Source organism: Nylanderia fulva, unplaced genomic scaffold (assembly GCF_048542155.1).
Source record: "Nylanderia fulva isolate GAGA-0341 unplaced genomic scaffold, ASM4854215v1 Scaffold6, whole genome shotgun sequence".
NCBI classification, from domain to species: Eukaryota; Metazoa; Arthropoda; class Insecta; order Hymenoptera; family Formicidae; genus Nylanderia; species Nylanderia fulva.
In genome coordinates this window covers 4,915,531-4,934,181 of record NW_028190698.1, presented here as the reverse complement: position 1 = coordinate 4,934,181, position 18,651 = coordinate 4,915,531, and the positions used below count along the sequence as shown (strand labels likewise).

Genomic DNA, 18,651 nt, shown 5'->3' with positions numbered 1-18,651 from the left:
AATACACTTCGTAATGTTACTCGCATGCATTTATATATGCGGCGCGGCCTCCGAGTTCCCATTAACTCGTGATGTTTCGGACACCGTTGCCTGTTACACGTGATTCATGATGATTCGTGACATTATAACCAGTCGTGATTGTTATTAAAGGTGATGTTAGAACTTATTGGTACATCCGCTTAGCACGAATTTCCATTCGTCACATAACTGTTACTAATCAAACACGAATGCTCATGTAATAGTATATAGGTATTTCTTTTCTTTATTTCTTAATTTATGTATCTATGACGCGATTAATTTATTCATTGTTTTCGGAATTCAACGAATATTTAAATATATCAGAATAAAATATATCAAATGCAGTAAATAAAGTAATCTAATTCGCATTTGATCAATTCTAACGTAATTTTATTTAAAAAATTAATTTAATTCGGAATATTGTCAAAAATATCATGGCTTTAATTAAATATCTTGATTATACATTTATAGTAAATTAATTATATAAAATTTGTGGAATTAAGATGTTGATTGACATGAAAGAATTAAATATCTAAATATCTCACTTACTTATATAAACATAAATTAAATTAAATTCGATCTATTTTCAATACAGTATTGATTCGCACAGCTTTAACGTAGCATTTTGGAGTTTATCTCCATTCGACGACGATCGTGCATTCTGTAAATACGCCATAAAGTGGCTAATCCGAATATCCGCAATAAAAATCATACAGTAGGCAAAGACGCGCAATCCGGAGCTAAGCCCTCCGACCCTTTTCTCCATCCCGCGATATTTCTCACGAGGCTCCGACGCACTCTCGATACCTCATACATACATAAAGCATCTCGATCTGTGGCCCCCTCGTTCTCGCACACACTCAACACGCCTCGAGTCTCAATCTGTCGGATGAGATCAAGGTCGTCCTCCGTCTAATGTTCCCCGATCAATTCGAGAGTCTCACGCGCTTCTTCGTGCCGCTATCCGAAGAAAGGGCCGAGAGAGCGGAAACAAGACGGCAGCACTCTTTATCTCGCATCCACGACGAGTGCTCGCGCGCGCAAAAGGCATAATGGAAACAAATCGTCCTCGGGTCGAGAGAGGGCCGACGACTTCTCTCTCTCTCTCTCACTCTCTTCCCTTCGCGTTATCTCTTCCTTCTCCCACTTACCATTCTCTTACGTCGTATTTGATCTCGGGTGAATTGACGAAACAAGGGATACGGGCGGCGGCACCATCAGCAGCCGAGACGAAACGCAGTCTTAACGAGCGAAAGAGACGTTGAGATAAAGACAGGAGGAAGTGGATACGACATGCTACGAAAAGCAGGGGAAAAAAGGGGGAACTTGCGAAAGCCCCGAAGGGATTCATCGTCGCTTCGCGATGTCGAAGTTCGCGAAGGGCTGTCGCACATCCAACGACGGACTTTTCGACGCCCAGCGCGGTAGATTGCCAGCTCGTTGATCTTCCTTCGAGTATATGTTCGCGACTTACGAACTTTCGCTTTTCAACGAACGCGTAATACACGAGTTTACGCTCATCGTCCAGGCGGACTGCTCTATTACCGAGTTTTACGGACACTTTGTAGCTGACGTTTTCTTTTTTTTTTTTTTTCTTTTTTAGAAGCGCGAATATTACTGATAACCGAAGTGACTTTTCGAGGACAATCATTGTTTTGTATTAGAAGACGATTTTTCAATCGCGAGATTTTTTAAGAAATTTTAATTTATTGCTGCATATTGTTCTGCAGAGAATATATGGTGAAATATATGTTATCGAAAAATCTATGCTCGGTATAAATTAAAAGTTATTTTGCTATCATGAAATAGAGAATAAAGATTTGTAATATCAGTATGTTTTATGCGTGCTGCCATATGCAAAAATTGTCATCCATCGTAAAAAGAAAGGACATTGTAAAAATAAGTTTATATTTCATATGTTTTTATATTTTACATTACCTATATGTAAAAAAGGATTTTGTCATAACATGTCTAAAAAAAAGGAAATCCAATCAATGTTTTTACTATTATAACTCGAAATATTTTTTCATACAGATTTTTAAATATTTTCTATCTTTTAGTTTGTCAAATTTATTTAAGGGATCGTAATCGATCGCGAATAAAAACAATCGTATTAATACTCGAGTCGAAAAAATGCTATCCTTCGCATACTGTAATTTTTTTTTTACATTTTACGCTAATGCGACTCTCGTTTTTACATTCTCAACTCCCACATTTGGTCGCACGAATTTCAAATCACATTTCCAGCGATCCGGTGGAAATGTCGTAGGAGTAAAGAGATATAGTAATATCCCACGAAAGAGGGATGGGATAATGTCGGGGTAAGAAAAAAAGCTCTCAAGAATCCTCAAGGATTTTATTACCGTTATATGACGCCCGACGAACTTCAGAACGCCGAAGGTCCACAGAAACTGCCGCAGTGAATCTTCGACTTGTCATTGAGAGGTGCTCTGAAATTCGTCGACTGGGTGATTCGAAGGCTGCTGTCGCCTTGTGACGCCTTGTGTTCATCGAACGAAATATACAATTCTCTCAGAATGTTTCATAAGAGGCAGTGATGACAGCTATAAACTGCTCACTATCTTCCCTCTTCTGTCAGAGTAAAGAAACATATCAAGATTGATATGAGACAGTCTAGTTTTTCAAGAAACGATCGATCCCTTTTTTTATATTGCCTTAATAAAAAATAAAAAATTTTGTATTTTTTTTACGTAAATATTAAATTGTGACAATATAAGAGAGATATATTTACTTAACATTTATATTAAAGTATAAAATATATATTAGTATTTATTTACACAATATATAGCGTATAGTTTCTATTACACAAAGAAAATAATTAAAAGCATAATAAATGTAAAACATTTTAATAAACATAATTCGTATTCGCAGAGTATTATAGACGGATTTATACCAAAAGATGCATCTCAAATATCTGCAGCACGTTTAATTGCAACTGACCACATTTTCTTGAAAAAAATAGCAAAGAACGTGCTTTTGCAAGGATATTCGTGAAATAACCGTTGGGATGTGTCGCAAGTGTAATATCAATTATCATTAAAATAACCGTCCTGCAGAATTCGCACACGTTTAGTGCCGCGCGATTCTAGCACGCGCACAATGCGCATTGTACGGGGGCAATACACGTGCAATCAGGCCATGAATGTGGGAAGACAAAATGCGCTCGCTCGCGCACGTTCCTAACTCACGTCGAGGAGAATTCCCCGGACGTTGCACAGGCAAGGACGGAAACGTCAATCCCAGGATTTCGCTGGGGGCATTCTGACCGGCTATTTATGGAAACTTAACCCGCCCATACTACTCCTCGAGGAAGCCCCCGACATCCTCGGCGTTTCGTCGAGTATCCACCGGCCTATCCTGATGATCGCCGTTTATCAAGTGTCCTCTTTTCGAGCCGTTAGGAGAATAACGCTCTCTCCTCGCTATTTTGCAACCCCTCGCGGTTTTTCCGCCTCGTTTTCCCGATCCATCCTCGCCCCGTCAGACCACTTTCTTACGAATTCCGTCTTAACGAATCCCCAAGGAGGTTTCATCGATTTCCGCCTATAACGCGTTCAGCGTCTGATGCCCGGATAACGCCTCCCCTTTGTCCGCGCCCTTAATAGGAATGGAGGAATTTATCGGCTGTATTTCCGACAATTCGTGCCTATTATACGACAGCTGCATGGAAAATGTTTCATTAATTTACACCGCGCCACCAATGCGTTCCTCGACGAAAGTAACGAAGTTAATTTGTGACGCGGCAAGGTGGATCGTATTATACGCGTATATATATATATATATATAACGGGGGTGTTCTTGTTCTTTATTAAGACGCCCAAGTCTTTCAATTTGCACTCCGCACCTGAAGCTATCTAGTAAAGTTGCGTCGATAAGAGACACACCAAAAGTTCTCGATAACGGTTTACGGCTTACGACGACCAAAGTTCGTCGACTTCGACCGAGTTTTACCGTGGCTTGGAAAATGTTTGCGTCGAAAGGATCTCTCGTCTCCGTCATTAGAAAAATAATTATTTACCTGATATACATATATTAAACTGTGCCAGAGAAAATTAAATTTATACGATAATTAATATTAGGAAATAAAATTCATTATTTACTACTATAAAATAATTTTGTATGCACACATATTAGAGATACGATATTTAAATACGCGTATTGATATAATTTCAAAGCTTGAGAAATTATATAAGAAATCAAATAATTTTTCCGGTTATCAACTTATTCAGTAAAGTTTATTTTCCGTAATTCTCAAAATAACGAGATTATTTGTGGAGACAATAGATAGGAAACGCTTTCGTCTAAATCAGAATGGTCAAGGAAGTTCACGTTATAATTGTCCAAGAAGAGGACTCGATAATGCGAATTCGCATAGTTTGCACGCAGCCGGAAGTGGATACGTGCTCGGCGTTGGTGCGTACCTGACGAAGAGAAATGACCAGCTAGACCAAACCATAAATCCAAGTGCGGCGGATTAATCGCGGCAGTGTCGGCGCGGCATTGCCGAGCAAAACTCGTTGCAAACTAAACTAAACTAATCTAAACTCGTCCTGAACTGCCGCCAAGACCGTCGAGAAGCCTAAGATGGTGCGTATACGTCGACGCTTTACGTAACGCATTTCCGGTATATGCAATGATCTGTCAAGTTTATCTCTTTCGTTTCTTTAATGGCGAAAAATGCGGGAAATATGTGTCATAAATATAGGATTGAATAAATATGATTTTTATAGTGCAACATTGCTTTCCGTAATGGAATTCGAAATATTTACGCGTGAAATAAAATAAGACGAGAGAGAAGCTTGCATTATTTTCTTTGCAAAGATCAATCTATAAATTAATATATTATATTTTATCTTTTTCCACTTAACAAAATGTCTATATAGGTTCAAATGTACGGTTATGAATGAACTATTATGACTCATATTCATGTTCAAGAAAAGCTTAATAAATTTATCGTGCATGTTTTACATCGTCTTAAAATAAATTAAAATATATAGTGACGCTAGTTGCTGTGATAACAAGAATATCCGAAGCATATTTTCCGGTAAAGTTGCCACGTTTATAACGAAGAGCGAGTGAGAGAGAAAGGTAAGAGGAGGATAATAGGTAGCTTAAAGAAGTGAGACATATATAAAGGGGAGAGTAGTGTGAAATGGTATGCAATAATTCAATGATGTAGAAAAATCATCTTCAAGCTATTGTAATATGGGGAAACTACGCGTCCCGCCGTTCTCCCGTGGGGCTTTATTACGTCTCTCTTACGTGAAGAATATATTTCCCATGATAATGCGCGACGGTGTAGGTAGGTTAACATGCGGCGACGGCGCGGTTATTTTATGCGTGGAACATGCGGTGAATTTGATGAATTATCCTTACGTTTTGCAACAGCGAAATCAATTGAGCGCGCAATTTGTATCTATATACATACTGGAGATATTATTGGAACTTTATAGGTTTTACACACTCCAAATCGAAATTTTTACAACGATCGTTTTTCCGTAAATGGCCGATTTTGTGGGCAACGCGAGATGATCCGTTTTCCATGAATAGGTTTTTACTAAATTGAATTAGAATGGTAATTTTTTCCATTTTACTTCCGTACATTGATATTGTTATTTACGACTGATCTGAAATGAAAGTAACTTACACATCCATATCCCCGTTTTTTCTATCCCGATAAAGCTAGGTAAACGCGATCATTCAACTTTTATGGAATATTTTTTTGCGGCATGATATATCCGCTTTTCTTTTGAAGCGGCTAAATGGATACCGCGAACATACCAATCGTTTATCAGAGAATACTTCGCATGCTGCTTCGCGAAAAGCTTTTAGCCATTACAAGCCAGACCTGCATCGATAAAAGGGGTGAGAGGAGGAAGCCTCAGGCTCTAGAGGATCAGGAACAACAGTTAGTACACAAATACATTCATTCATTGTTTAAATGGAGGTCGTTATATTTTAAAAAAATTCAATATCAAATTTTATGTCATATTAAAGAGCCAACAATAATATTGCGCGAAATATATATTTATTTTATCCATTAATCACTGTTTCAATTGTAGAGAGAAATAGAGAAATTATATTTCCACCTTATAATTTATATTATGATATAAACAATGTATAGGTACGTTTTAATTACTGCACGAAAACATGAACTTTTATCGCGATCATATACCTACAGAGAACATAACATATAGGATATTCGTACAAGTATTTCTAACGATATTATTTCTATCGAAAGATTGTAATTTTCCTTTTTATTCATCTATTCACGGTGATTCAATAGATAAAACCTTTTTGTAGATGTTAGCGCGAAGGTATGCGTCCAACTTTGAGCGTGGCAAGCAAAGTTTCGAGTGTTTTGCTCAAAAGGATTTAGCCGGATCAAGCAGCCACCCCTTTTAATTTAGCGAGCTTCGACGCTCCTGAAAGCCGAGGGATAGAAAGCTCGTTTCACGCTCGTTTTACAAACGTCTCGACTCTATTTATTTCTCCGCCGGCGATTCCTCTGTAGATGCTTAGATGTGTTTCATTTGTATCTTCGTCACAAACAACTTTTCGGCTAAGAGATGAAAAGGATCATTTCGTGATATTTATTATGGAGCAAATTCTAACAAATTGCTAAAGTAAATACACGTAGAGAGAAGCATTTCAATTAGAAATTTATCAAGGTTGCAAAGATATTTTATAAATAATATTGGCTCACGATATAACGATTCTATGAATTATACGCACACATCTTTCTCGATATAAAATATAGTTAATAATTTTTGAGAATTATTAAATTTTATTTACAAAAAAAATTATGTATAACCATTTAATATACTTTTGTATTCGCTTCGCTTAGCTTCTTAGCTTTTTACAGAGGACAATCATTATAGTATCGAGTCGATTAAAATGTTTGCAATCGCAATTGCACTTTTCAGAGAAGGCAACGGTCGTTTTTTCTCTCACAGGTTTTTTTGCGGTATCATCGGATGCGCGGTTACGGTAGTTACCTACGACAGTGTCCCGGTTGCGGGCAGCCGCCATCGTCATCGGGGATGGCGAGATCGGATAGCCAGTGAAAATGGCTCGGTCGAGCCTCCGGATGGAAGTAAACGGGAAGCCGGCCGCTAACTTTATTCCCAACACGTGAGATTAACTCGGCTCCAGGGGTCCGTGCCTTGCACTTACGGTTCTCTATCCCCATCCGCCTCTTAACCTTATTAAGCCCCGAGCCAGGTGAGTATCCTTTCGAGACCATTCGAGAAATTGGGACGTCGGTGGTGAGTTCGCTTCCGGAGGTTCGTTAAGCCGAAACCACCTACAAACGTCCACAAGGTATAATCCTTCCTTTCCTCCTTTCAATCTCTTCCCCTCATTCGTTGTTCTTGCCCGCTTATCGATATGCGATCTATCCTTCTCAACCCATCGACGTGTGTTTGTATTTTTCTACGCGATGCAACGCATATCCGGAATATAAACGAACGTCATACTTTCCGTACTGACAGAAATACGGTGTTGGAGAGGTGAAAGGGATATTGAAATCAGTAGGAATGCGATGTGTGTATGCAATTCTTGCGGCTGCAATGCATATCTATAAAAGATTGTTGTAAAATGCAAGATGTTTTATGTTGACTTTTATTGCCATTTTGAGCTTGACTTTGAGTTATACAGAAAAAACGTAAAAGAGCAAAAAAGAAGATGGAAGAAAATTTTGTTGCAATGTGAACGTAGAAAATTTAACCTGTGATCAATGTATAAGTAGATGACCAACAATAATTTACATCAATTAAATAGAGAAATCCGCTTTTTTTATTTTAATTATAAAGAAAATAAGCACTTGGAAAAATAAGAGAAAGACATATTGTATATTACATAGTATACACACAACATTCGTTTTCAATAAATATGTAAAGACAAAAAGTTGGAAATATATTTTAAATAAATAATAAGATGCATACTGTGGCTCACAGTAGCTAACAGATTGTCGATATGATAGGACAACTTTCATGTTTCTATTTTTAATTAATGTAATTGCTGAATAAGAACAACACTTGAAAAGGACCACAATGTGGGTCGAAACGTAGTGTGCGCTTATTTTCAATAAATCGAATAGCCAGTTTTTGGTCGAATTAAATTGCATCTTATTATTTGTGAAAATTTTATCACTGGCGATCAACAATTAATTGTGAAGATTTTATATTTTAAATGTAAGAAAAAATGTTTAATGTATGAGATTTTTCTCTCCGGTAGCGTGAGGTCAAGTATTATGAAAGAAACATGACCGCACATCGTGCGTCACTGGTTATACTTCAAAGTTTAATCTGCGGACCGATGCGGTCGATGAGGCCAATATCCAATGTCCAATCGTTATGATTAAAGATTCGCGATAACGCAATTAAGTGCCTACCCAAAGATGCCTTTCTACCCTCGTACTTGGGATTTAAATAAAATCAATTTGCGCGAGCGTAGGCAAATGTTGACTCAAGGCATTTCAATGTGGCTGACTGCACGAGAGAGGGCGAGTGCTCTCCTACCGCAAAACGGAGGGAAATTGTAGGTAGGAACGGTTCTGCCTGGCGTTTCGACCCATTTGCAAACCAAATTGCCATTATTGATGGTAATAACCATACAGTCGAGACCATCTCTCCTTGTATCTCCGCCTCTCCCCTCCCTCCCTCCCTCCAATCTCGCCTTCTTTCTCCCTGTCTTATTCAAGGAAGAGGCATGCTTGACTCATCGATGATGTGTATCGACGGCCGAAAAATGTTTAATAAATTAACTTTTTTGTCAATATATTTTTTTGTCCGATTTTTATTCTTCTCGTTTTTGTTGAATCGGCCTTTGTCCATCTATCTCTTCGTTTGTACAGTAGATTTTCCAACTTTCACATGAACGAACTGCCTGTCGGCTTGCTCGAAAATCCGCGATTGCATTAATCATCGTACTAATCGTCACGACGCGACAACGCGACCAATATTCAACGTTATCGCACATTTCCATAAAACAGTTGCCAGTTCGCGAAAAGCCCTTCGAAACGTGAATTGTTAATGATTAATGTATTATTAACGGTCGAATTCGCTTTTTCCGGCACTTCAGTAAGTCTATATTAAGTCCGATTATTAATAATTGAGCTGTAAAATGCGCTGCTTATATATACAATATATTTATAATATATACCTTTATATACAATATGTTTGTTAAATGCGAGAATAGCGTAATTAAAAATTAATATAACAAATCAATATAAAAAAGATGTTATCGCATAGCGATACGTCGGGACGAATAAAAGCACTTGACGCAAAATACATATTTCTATCGGCGTAGTGTTGGCAAATCCCTGATTCATCGGCGACGTGTGATGTTTTGACAAGGGGTTCCAAAGGGAGCCACTTTGCACTGGGCCTACGTGTATGTGAGCGTGTCCCGATAAATCATGCACGTGTCTTGATAACGAGAGAAGTAAAGCCAAAATGATAGAGATGGAACAAAAGGTAGAGAAAAACTTTTTTTTTTATCAAGGAAAGTAAAACGAAAAGCATAGAAATGTGCGCTTAAATTTTGGACGTTAACCTCGAATAGATGAAAATATAGAGCGCAGACGCAATAACGATTGAATCTTCTCTCTTTCTCCCGGTATGTTGGAGATAAGAACAAATACGTTTTAAAGGTATTTAATGAGTCAATTTCAATTAGAGAAAATTAGTGAGAATAAAAGAAAGTAGAAGCAGAGGAAACGAGGGAAAAGGAACTTGGATAGTGTCTAATTCATCTGAGCAGCGAAGGCGCGATTTGTTCCTGCGAAAATTTTTCTTGCTCCTCACTTCCGTTCGCTGCCGAGAATCGGATACGACGGGCAAGAAAACGAAAGGAATACGTATCAGTCGAGCAAATTGGACGATTACTTATATTCCTATCTCTACCTGTGTACTCGAAGACGAAGCTTCGTCCGTCGATCGGCACTCGTTTCCCGCTCGATCTCCCTTTTCCCCTCTTATCGCGATTCCGGACAAATCGATAGGGCTCTCTAATGGCAACGATTTCATGAAATGGTATAATAAAACGTATTTCATTGGATCCGTCGAGCTCGTTTCGAACACGCCATCTCGCCGAATGTTGCGCCGAACCAAAAGAGTCATCCGATCACATTCGGATCGCCGCATAATCCGAGATGGAAGATACAATATCGATACTCGTCGATTTTTATGATTCGATAAAAAAAAAAATAAAATTTGCAATATTACAATAATGGGAAAGATTCGGGAGAGTTTGTGTATTTTTAATGGTAATTTAAATATTTATCACAATTGTCTTTCATAATTTTTTGCGTTATTGTTAATGTGTCTTTCTTAGAGAGATTCATTCACATGATACTCTATGATCTATGAACTAACCAAATTAAACGCGTGAAAAAAAACTGACGAAGAACGGGTGACAATGTGTTTCGCTAGTTGCGTCGCAACAAATTTCTATCCCTTTATCGTATATCGAGTGCAACGTATAGAGAAGCAATTAACACACATGGAGTTGTATACGGAACGATGTATTTCAGTTTCTGCAACGAATAAAAAGCTTCGACGATTGACGTGATCAATAAGCACGTCTTTAACGTTTTCTTTTTTTTGCACGCTTCTATCAACAAACATACAGCTTTCTAAAATTAAATTTTTTTAAATTTGTCATAAGGAACTTTTTTATGATGCAATTCTTTACAAATTTTTTTATATTTTGAAAAAAAAAATTTAAATATCGTAAATATTTAATTATTTTCAAGAATAACACGTCTTGTCACTTTTTAATTTTTATATTAGATATATTATCAATTTTGCGAATATACGAAAAATATAAAAATATATGAAACTGAAAAGTAGACTTAATACATCATAAAAAACCATACATATATATTTATTCATTTTAACATATTTAAGATATTTAATATACATCTATGCATTTTTAATATAGTATCTTCCTCGTATAATAAATGACTGACGATATCAACGATATATGTTGAAAACTTGCTAAATAAAAGTGAATTCTTCAAAACCAAATGCAATTCGAGACACGATCGAATGCTATTGATCAGATTGCGTGGCAAACTATTGTGAGCAGATAAGCGGCCTAAAATTTAACAGACTCAATGTAAAACTATCTACACTCGTCGTTAATCCTCGTCCGAAACGTTAAATTGGTATAGCCACCGATATCCTGCCTCGCAATCATGAGTACCGGTAATCGTGACAGGGTGGAAAGCGAACGAGGGGAGGGAAAAGTAGGCTGGTGGCATTACACGTCCTGAGCTATCTAAACGCAATGTAAACCCAGCGTTCGAGAGTTGCCGTTAAATCCATGGTAATCAAACGCGCGCGCCTGCAAGTGGAAAATCGTAATCGAGACGAATCAGTGAAACGTGGACTCTTCAATATCTTCGTCGAATGTGTCGTGACACGATTTCATACAGATTTTTTTTACAGTTTGCAAAGATGAATTTTTTAATAACATGTTGATGAAAGATACTTTTTCTTTAAATTATAATCGAACTAAACAATTTGAATTTATGCGAATATTTTTATAAATGTTTTCTCGATAATTTATAGAACGTTTCAGAATCAGCTGATTTGTGTCAAAAAATGTTGATGTTTCAAAAATCCTGTCGCGACAATACAGCAATGTTCTCGAAGAATACCCGACGTTTCGTAAACGAGAGAGATCATGAGTTACTTCTCAATATACATTCTCGAGCTTCTGTTTAAATTGCGAGGGGATCAGCGAAGTGACACTGAAGAATTGTTTCATTTTCGACTGACGCAGCTCGACGATTGCGTGGAAAATTACCTACTACAGGCTTCCCTCCCTTTCGTTCTTCTCCTTACAAGAAAACACTCTCTGCGCGAATCTCGGGAGAAAAGTTGACTGGGCTGAAGAATTCGCGCGCGCAACGTAATCGCGGAATCAAGGACAGGCGCTGATGCGATCGCTCGGGGGTAAGTTATGGGATGTATCTTGCAGTCCCCGAATGGCACGAATGGCAGTGTCTACTCCTATAAAGCGGGACGCGCGCTGGCCGTACGAGCGATTCAGGTCTCTGATTGCAAACTCCGATCGATTCTCTTCGATTGGTCCATTCGTTGTAACGTCCGATGGAAATCGCTTGTGCCGCGCCAAAATCGCAGCTTGCCAATCTTCGTCCTTCCGCGGGCGATGCAGGGAGAGCGAGATATAGAGATCCGGATGCGCTCGCGCTGATAAATGGGCACCGACCTTTGGGAAATTGAGTGGTGACTCTCCGTCCTATGATTGCAATTATGCTCACGGGCTTATCTGTGATATTTACCGTTCAATATCAGTCCTTTGAGACACAAATTATTTTTATCGCTTCATATTCGGCCGATATTCACATTTAGCTTGATGAAATTTTTAAATTGTCGATCTCTTATCGTTATCTATTATTTTTCAATTATCTTCTTCTCTTCAATTATCATCTCTGTCGAATGTAATAAAGTACTTTTATCGCCTTTTAATATTAAGGCGTGAAAGTTTAATTTAATTTTCGCTATGAAATGTAACATATAATAAAAAATATAGCCAGCATAACAAAATAATGTTTTTAAACTATTTTATTATATCTTTTTACGAGATTTGATATATTTATGTTTTGTCACATATGTGCTCGTACAGATATATATTTTATATTTTGTACATTTTTTTTTTTTTATTTAGTTTTAACCTATATTTCAAGATTAAATTATATTTTGCTTTATTCACAAAGCAGTACAACTTTGATGGTTTACCTTTTTTAATCAGTCAAATATGACAACGACTTTTAATAATAAATGCGATTTCCTTCCTTACGCGAAGGCGAGATTTAGCTGAAACATTGAGGGTAAAGATACGAATGAAAAATTCGTATCCTGGAATCCTAGAAATATGCCAGTTTACGTTCAGAGAGATGTTACGTCAGAAACAGTAGGGCAAACTGGATCGACCCCGATCTTCTTCGCCACCTGCTACTCAGCTCCGTTTTCGCATTTACGATTCTTTGTCATGCTATTCAATTCGCGCGACACATTTTGCTATTTCTTATCGTTCGATATAGAATAATAAAACGCTTTTGAATTCAACAGAATTTTTATATGCTGCATTCGCAAAAAAAAGCACGTGCCTGTATCGATTTTTATTAACTGAAAGACACATAACATGCACGAAAAATTTGAAACATAACGTACTGAAAGAATATTTATATTTATAGCATATTTTATCGTGGACAAAAATTTTTCCTCACGCATTTTGGCTTACTGCGGTTTTAATCGTATTACGATTTTAGTTTTATTTCATGAATATTATTTTTTTAAATATTCCTATTTTTTCATTGTTTTATTTTCACGAGTTTAAATAATTATTAAACTAGAGGGAGGTTGACAAATTCTTATGTATATCATTTTAATTGCATATTCGTGCATTAATATCCACAAAAAAATAAGTCGAAATATAAATTGTCAAATATAAAGAGACTCAGGTGTGCGATCAGTCGGCTATTTATTAAGCAATCTAAGCAGTTACACTCTATACCAACCGCGACAGCCAATGCGCGATCGACCCGACGTAAATGCGACCATTGACAAAATAACACCAAACTTGGTGACAATCGAATACTCGCAGAACTTGGTGCACTCGCCCAATCTAGCTCTGCTTACGGCTCGCCGCCGCTTGTTCCGGTGCGCCATTATCGTATATTCCGTACGGTATCGAACTTTTCCCGTAACCGGTCCATACACACGACACTCACTGATATCTACGGTGGATGGTACTAACGAAGCAGTATTACACTCATAAAACGCCTCTCTCTTTCGCTCCCTTCTTTCCTCTCTCACACAATTCTTTTTAACTGCGGAAATACGCGCGTTATCGTATCAATTCGATGAGGAAAAAAAAAAGAGCTTCCGTCCCCGAATCGTCGCGTATACGAGAGAGAAGTACCTATTATTCTTGATTTTTCGCTGCAAGTGAAACGACATAAACGTGATAAATATGAATCGAATTTCATTTACACGCATACGCGTATACGCGATATTCCCGCGCGGCTCGCGAAACTGCGCGGAGCTTCTCTGTTTGTGATAAATGGAACGCGAAATTTGCAGTGATGTAATAAATGTTAAGCGTTTGTGATGTTTGCATTTGTCTGGTACGTGTGTGTATGAGACGTGATTTATATTCTATTTATTCTCTTGAACTTTTACAATGGATTGCCGCAATGGCGCGGTAAAGTGCTTAAACTGTCGACGTGTGAAATTTTTTAATTCTCAATTAAACCATATCTTTTTCTATTATATGACGCGGGTAATGCAAAAAATGACGCGGTATCGCGAGTTTTTTTAACTAAGTAATTTCTTACACTGGTTTTTCGAGGTTTTTGATACACGATATATATTTACATATAATGTATTATAGTTTTAATGAGAACATTTATATTATTAAACACGTATCTGATAATGATAATCTGTACACATGGAATAGTAATTGCAAATGCTAAATAAATTATTTGATCGTGACGCTTGCGATAAGCTGGAATAATTCTTTCACGTGTAATTTATTACTGACGGAACCCCCTTGCCTACCCATTTTTATGGTCGGTTTCAGGTGGTTAGTGGAAATATCGAAGAAGGTCGGGAAACCTAGAAAACTTTTCATTCCGATTTCTACTGGAACACGGTACGCGTACTATTTTCCGGTCTCATAAATCTTGCCAACTTTTGCTTCGCAACATCACCGGTGTTACACAGCGGTAAAATACCTACCTATATCAAACCACAGAAATCGTTGACGTATGTATGTATATACGCGTGTATGCGATCCCATTTACTCGAGCGCTTTGATTGTAGCACTTTAACGAACTTTATTTACTCGAATCTCTGAAAATTAACATTTCCTCTATTTTTCAATAATATCGTTCGATTTATCGAGGCTGAGAATATTACTGTATCGACTTTTATTTATATATATACATCAGTTACTCTAGAATATTTTCGTCGAATTTTTTTACAATTGTAAACGCGACGATTAAAAGTTATTATTTAACTCGCGATGTCTCTCTTTATTTGCATCAATTTTTCCTGCAATAATTTACGCCAACTTTTATTAAATATTTTTTTATTGTCGCAATAATAAGCGAATATTTTTTTAAATTACTTTTTTAAATGGCGTTCAAGTTTCTCGCAGAGGAATCGCCGCCGGTTGCGAGGCCATATTTTTAGATGCATTGCACTTCAATGTAACGTTTCCTGACGCAGCCATGCGTCCAGAGTAAATCTTTATTCAGTGGAGCTTCTCTCGACGAATCCTGCAACATAGCAACCTTCTCACCGGATGACGACGTGCACATTGTATACCATTCCGACACATATCCTCGTCCGTACGAGTGCGCTTTTGAGACGCGAACAAAGTGGATGTATATCTCCGATGACGTCGATACCGATCCGATACGGACCGAGGCGAGTCTTAAATGGCCAGCGAATAGAATTCGACGGAGTGGAGAGAAAACGACGTACTGAAACAGAAGTCTATACGTTTCGGCCAAGTGTGTATGTGTGTGTGTGTGTGTGTGTGTGTGTGTAGATATACGAACATCCGCGTACGTCGCCTAGTATCTGACGTATCTTGCCGACGGTCTCGTGTTATCGTAGCAACACAGCTTGCTCTATTCCACGGCTGCGAATACCTAGTATCTGGTATGCAAATTTATCGTCGGAGCCGCATAAGTTTAGCATACATTTCTTGTTTTCGGCTGAACTACGGACGATCACGGGTACAAAAGGAAAGAGAGAGAGAGAGAGAGAGAGAGAGAGAGAGAGAGGAAAGGAATGAACGAATGAGTAGATAAAGTGTAAAGGGAAAGTGTAGGAAAAGTATAGATAGAAGCGAGAGAGGATACACAGGTTAGATAGAAGGGTAGTAAAGAGCAAACGATGGAAAAAGAACTGTGTTACTTGAAATGATATTCCTGCGTGTACTTCCTCTCTTTTCGTTTCCACCTATGCTTCACCGCGCTCAAACTGGGAAGAGGATACACGATAAAGGAAGTCGGAAGCATCATTCCGAGTTTTGTTTATAGTCTGCACGAGGGTGGCTTGTAACGGCCAAGCGAATGCGTTGAAACCGGACTGGACGGAACTTTGGCAAATGGGGATGCAAACTGGCTTTCCTCCCCTTGTTCACGGATCTTTGCGAGCGAGAATAACAACAGTGGGTAGAGAGCAAGCGGGTCATTCCAAGTGTGAATATCTCGGAATACCATTGTCATCGTGTTCTCTCCGTCATGTTTTTCAACGTGATATCGTAATTCGCGCGTTTTATATAAATTTTCACAATTGAGAAAAAATGAGCCAATTAATTTGCTCGTGAAAATTAAGCGAATAGTAAGTTCCACAGAGATGAACTCATCGCGTGTACTTAAATTAAACATGGCCTTTCGGGATATACTTTTCAAGAGATTACGGTATTTCGAATCGAGGATAGAGATCGAGCGATCGAGCTTTGCTAGATTTGATTCATTATTAGATCGTTTTCCACGGTCGTCTTTTTTTCCTACCTCGGAAGATTAAGAGAACGGCGCTGCCGTTCGTTGTAGATTTCATTGAAAAATGAAGCACCGCGGGATATACTCGCGCGAGACACGCGCGCCCGTTCGATCGCCTCGCATGATCGCGGGTCGTAAATCAGGCTGGTGATTAAGGCGCGCCTGTACATACACACCTACTGACAATCCGGCGATCGAGAGTGTTACATGGATGGGATTTTCACCGGGATGAAGAAAGAGCCGACGTTGCCGCCGCACCGCAGCAGCTGATAGTTTACTTCTGGTACCAACCGCTTTTGGCATCGATAGTTTATCTTTCGCGTTAGTTACATGTCGATACTCGAGAGTAAACTATCAAGTAGAGAATATGTAGGTATATAGGTGCTAGATATTATATATGGATGGTACTTTTAGCTCTCGAGAAATACGTATTTTTTTACTGCGATGAAACTAACAGCTCTCTGCCAAACAGAGACCTTTTAATTATTTACGTATACAACTTTCAATTATCTATATATGCGCACGTGTGTATTGTATTTTCATTTTTCTTTCAGGTAATCAAATGACAATACACATTTGAATTTTATACATCCCTTACAATATTTCAATTACAATATTCCCTTACAATTATCATGTTGTGCGAATTTTCCATATTATTTAAGAAAATTTAAGTACATAAATAAGTATATATCAGAAGCATTCTTGTAAGGATTAAACATGATTTCTGTAGCGAATATTTTAATAAAAGATAACATTTCTTTAGCATTAATTATGTAACAATTAAATTTTTATTACAACATCGTTTAAAATTTAATCACTTAATTAGTCTTGAAATTTTAGTCTCGTTTAATTAATTAATGATATTTGCTTTTCGATGTAAATTTTGTTTGGAATATACGTATAACCATTAATTCAAAATTTACTTTTCACTCTGCTAATTATCTTATCACACGAATGTGCCAAAGAACGCGTTATCTTGTCCAATTAGGGAATGATGTCGTTTTAAGGCTCTCGTTCTTGGACCATGAAAGAAACATGAGGGAGTCGGAAAAAAAAGAAAATACGAATCATTGAGTTAGAAGTTTACTTGTACTCGCTATTCATATATCGCATATATATCCGACTTCATTACACAATTTTTTTTCTACGCGAGATGAGCATCTCACATCTGTCTCGGTGATTACGCGAGCCTCATCCCTTTCCCTTTTACTTTTCACCAAAGATTTTACATCGTGCGTATCCGACCTGTTATTTTGCATTTTTTCTTCCTTGCATTTACCTCGTCCGAATAAATCGGCATTAGCAACAATAGTTTATTCGTACGCGGTTTATTCGTAATTTTAACGAGAAACAAAGTTTGTAAAATTTTTGAAGAAACGAGACTGCAAAGTTTGCTATTATTTTTGAGAAACGGGATGCGGAGATGATGAACAGTCTCGATGTAGTATATACGTCGAAAGTTTGCCTCTTTTTTAGAAGGGAGTATCGATTATAGACTCCTATTACGAACTTTACATCATTACACGTTTACATACATACTTTCGGAGTAATTTAATTGACGGGTGCAATGTTCAATTTACTCGGCCGATATTTAAAGTCAGTTGAATTGAAATTATTGGACGATATATGAGAAAGAGAAAGAGATAATAAATTTTATTATATTTTCAAGACAATAAATTGATCGGATAAACTGAACAATTTTCTGTCATGAATGCTGCGATAGATAATATTACAATAATTACTAAATACATAATAAATCAGTTCTGAAGTTAATTCATAGCGCATATACCATAGGAAATCAACGATTGTAACTGTTACTGCTCATTATAAGCTGTAAGCTGCACATTGTATTTAATTTTGATTCGAAATGCAAAGTACAAAAACTGTATGTCATAATTGTTTCAACGGCGAACCATTCAGAGTTTTTTTGCTGTATATCGCTAGATAAAAATACAGCTTTGGGAAAGCGAATTTAAAAGTATTAGCTCTAATCAAATGGCAAAAAATTTTTTTATCGTAAATGTTTTTACGTATATTCAAATTTGTGAACGTATAGA

General features: G+C 37.5%; 1 protein-coding gene and 1 long non-coding RNA gene across 6 annotated transcripts in view; one reads left to right on the top strand and one right to left on the bottom strand.

Annotated features, from left to right (window-relative positions):
- Positions 1 to 18,651, top strand: part of LOC114941718 (SAM and SH3 domain-containing protein 1) — a 310,795-nt gene that overhangs the window by 107,591 nt on the left and 184,553 nt on the right. The gene's annotated exons all lie outside the window — the stretch shown is intronic.
- Positions 1 to 18,651, bottom strand: part of LOC114941725 (uncharacterized) — a 124,044-nt gene that overhangs the window by 73,253 nt on the left and 32,140 nt on the right. The window contains exon 3 of one of the 2 annotated variants that reach the window (XR_014925924.1): positions 2,391 to 2,610. The exons of the other annotated variant lie outside the window; for it this stretch is intronic. This is a non-coding gene — a long non-coding RNA (uncharacterized LOC114941725). Of the gene's footprint in view, positions 1 to 2,390; positions 2,611 to 18,651 lie in introns of those variants that run through there. 2 annotated transcript variants of the gene reach the window in all.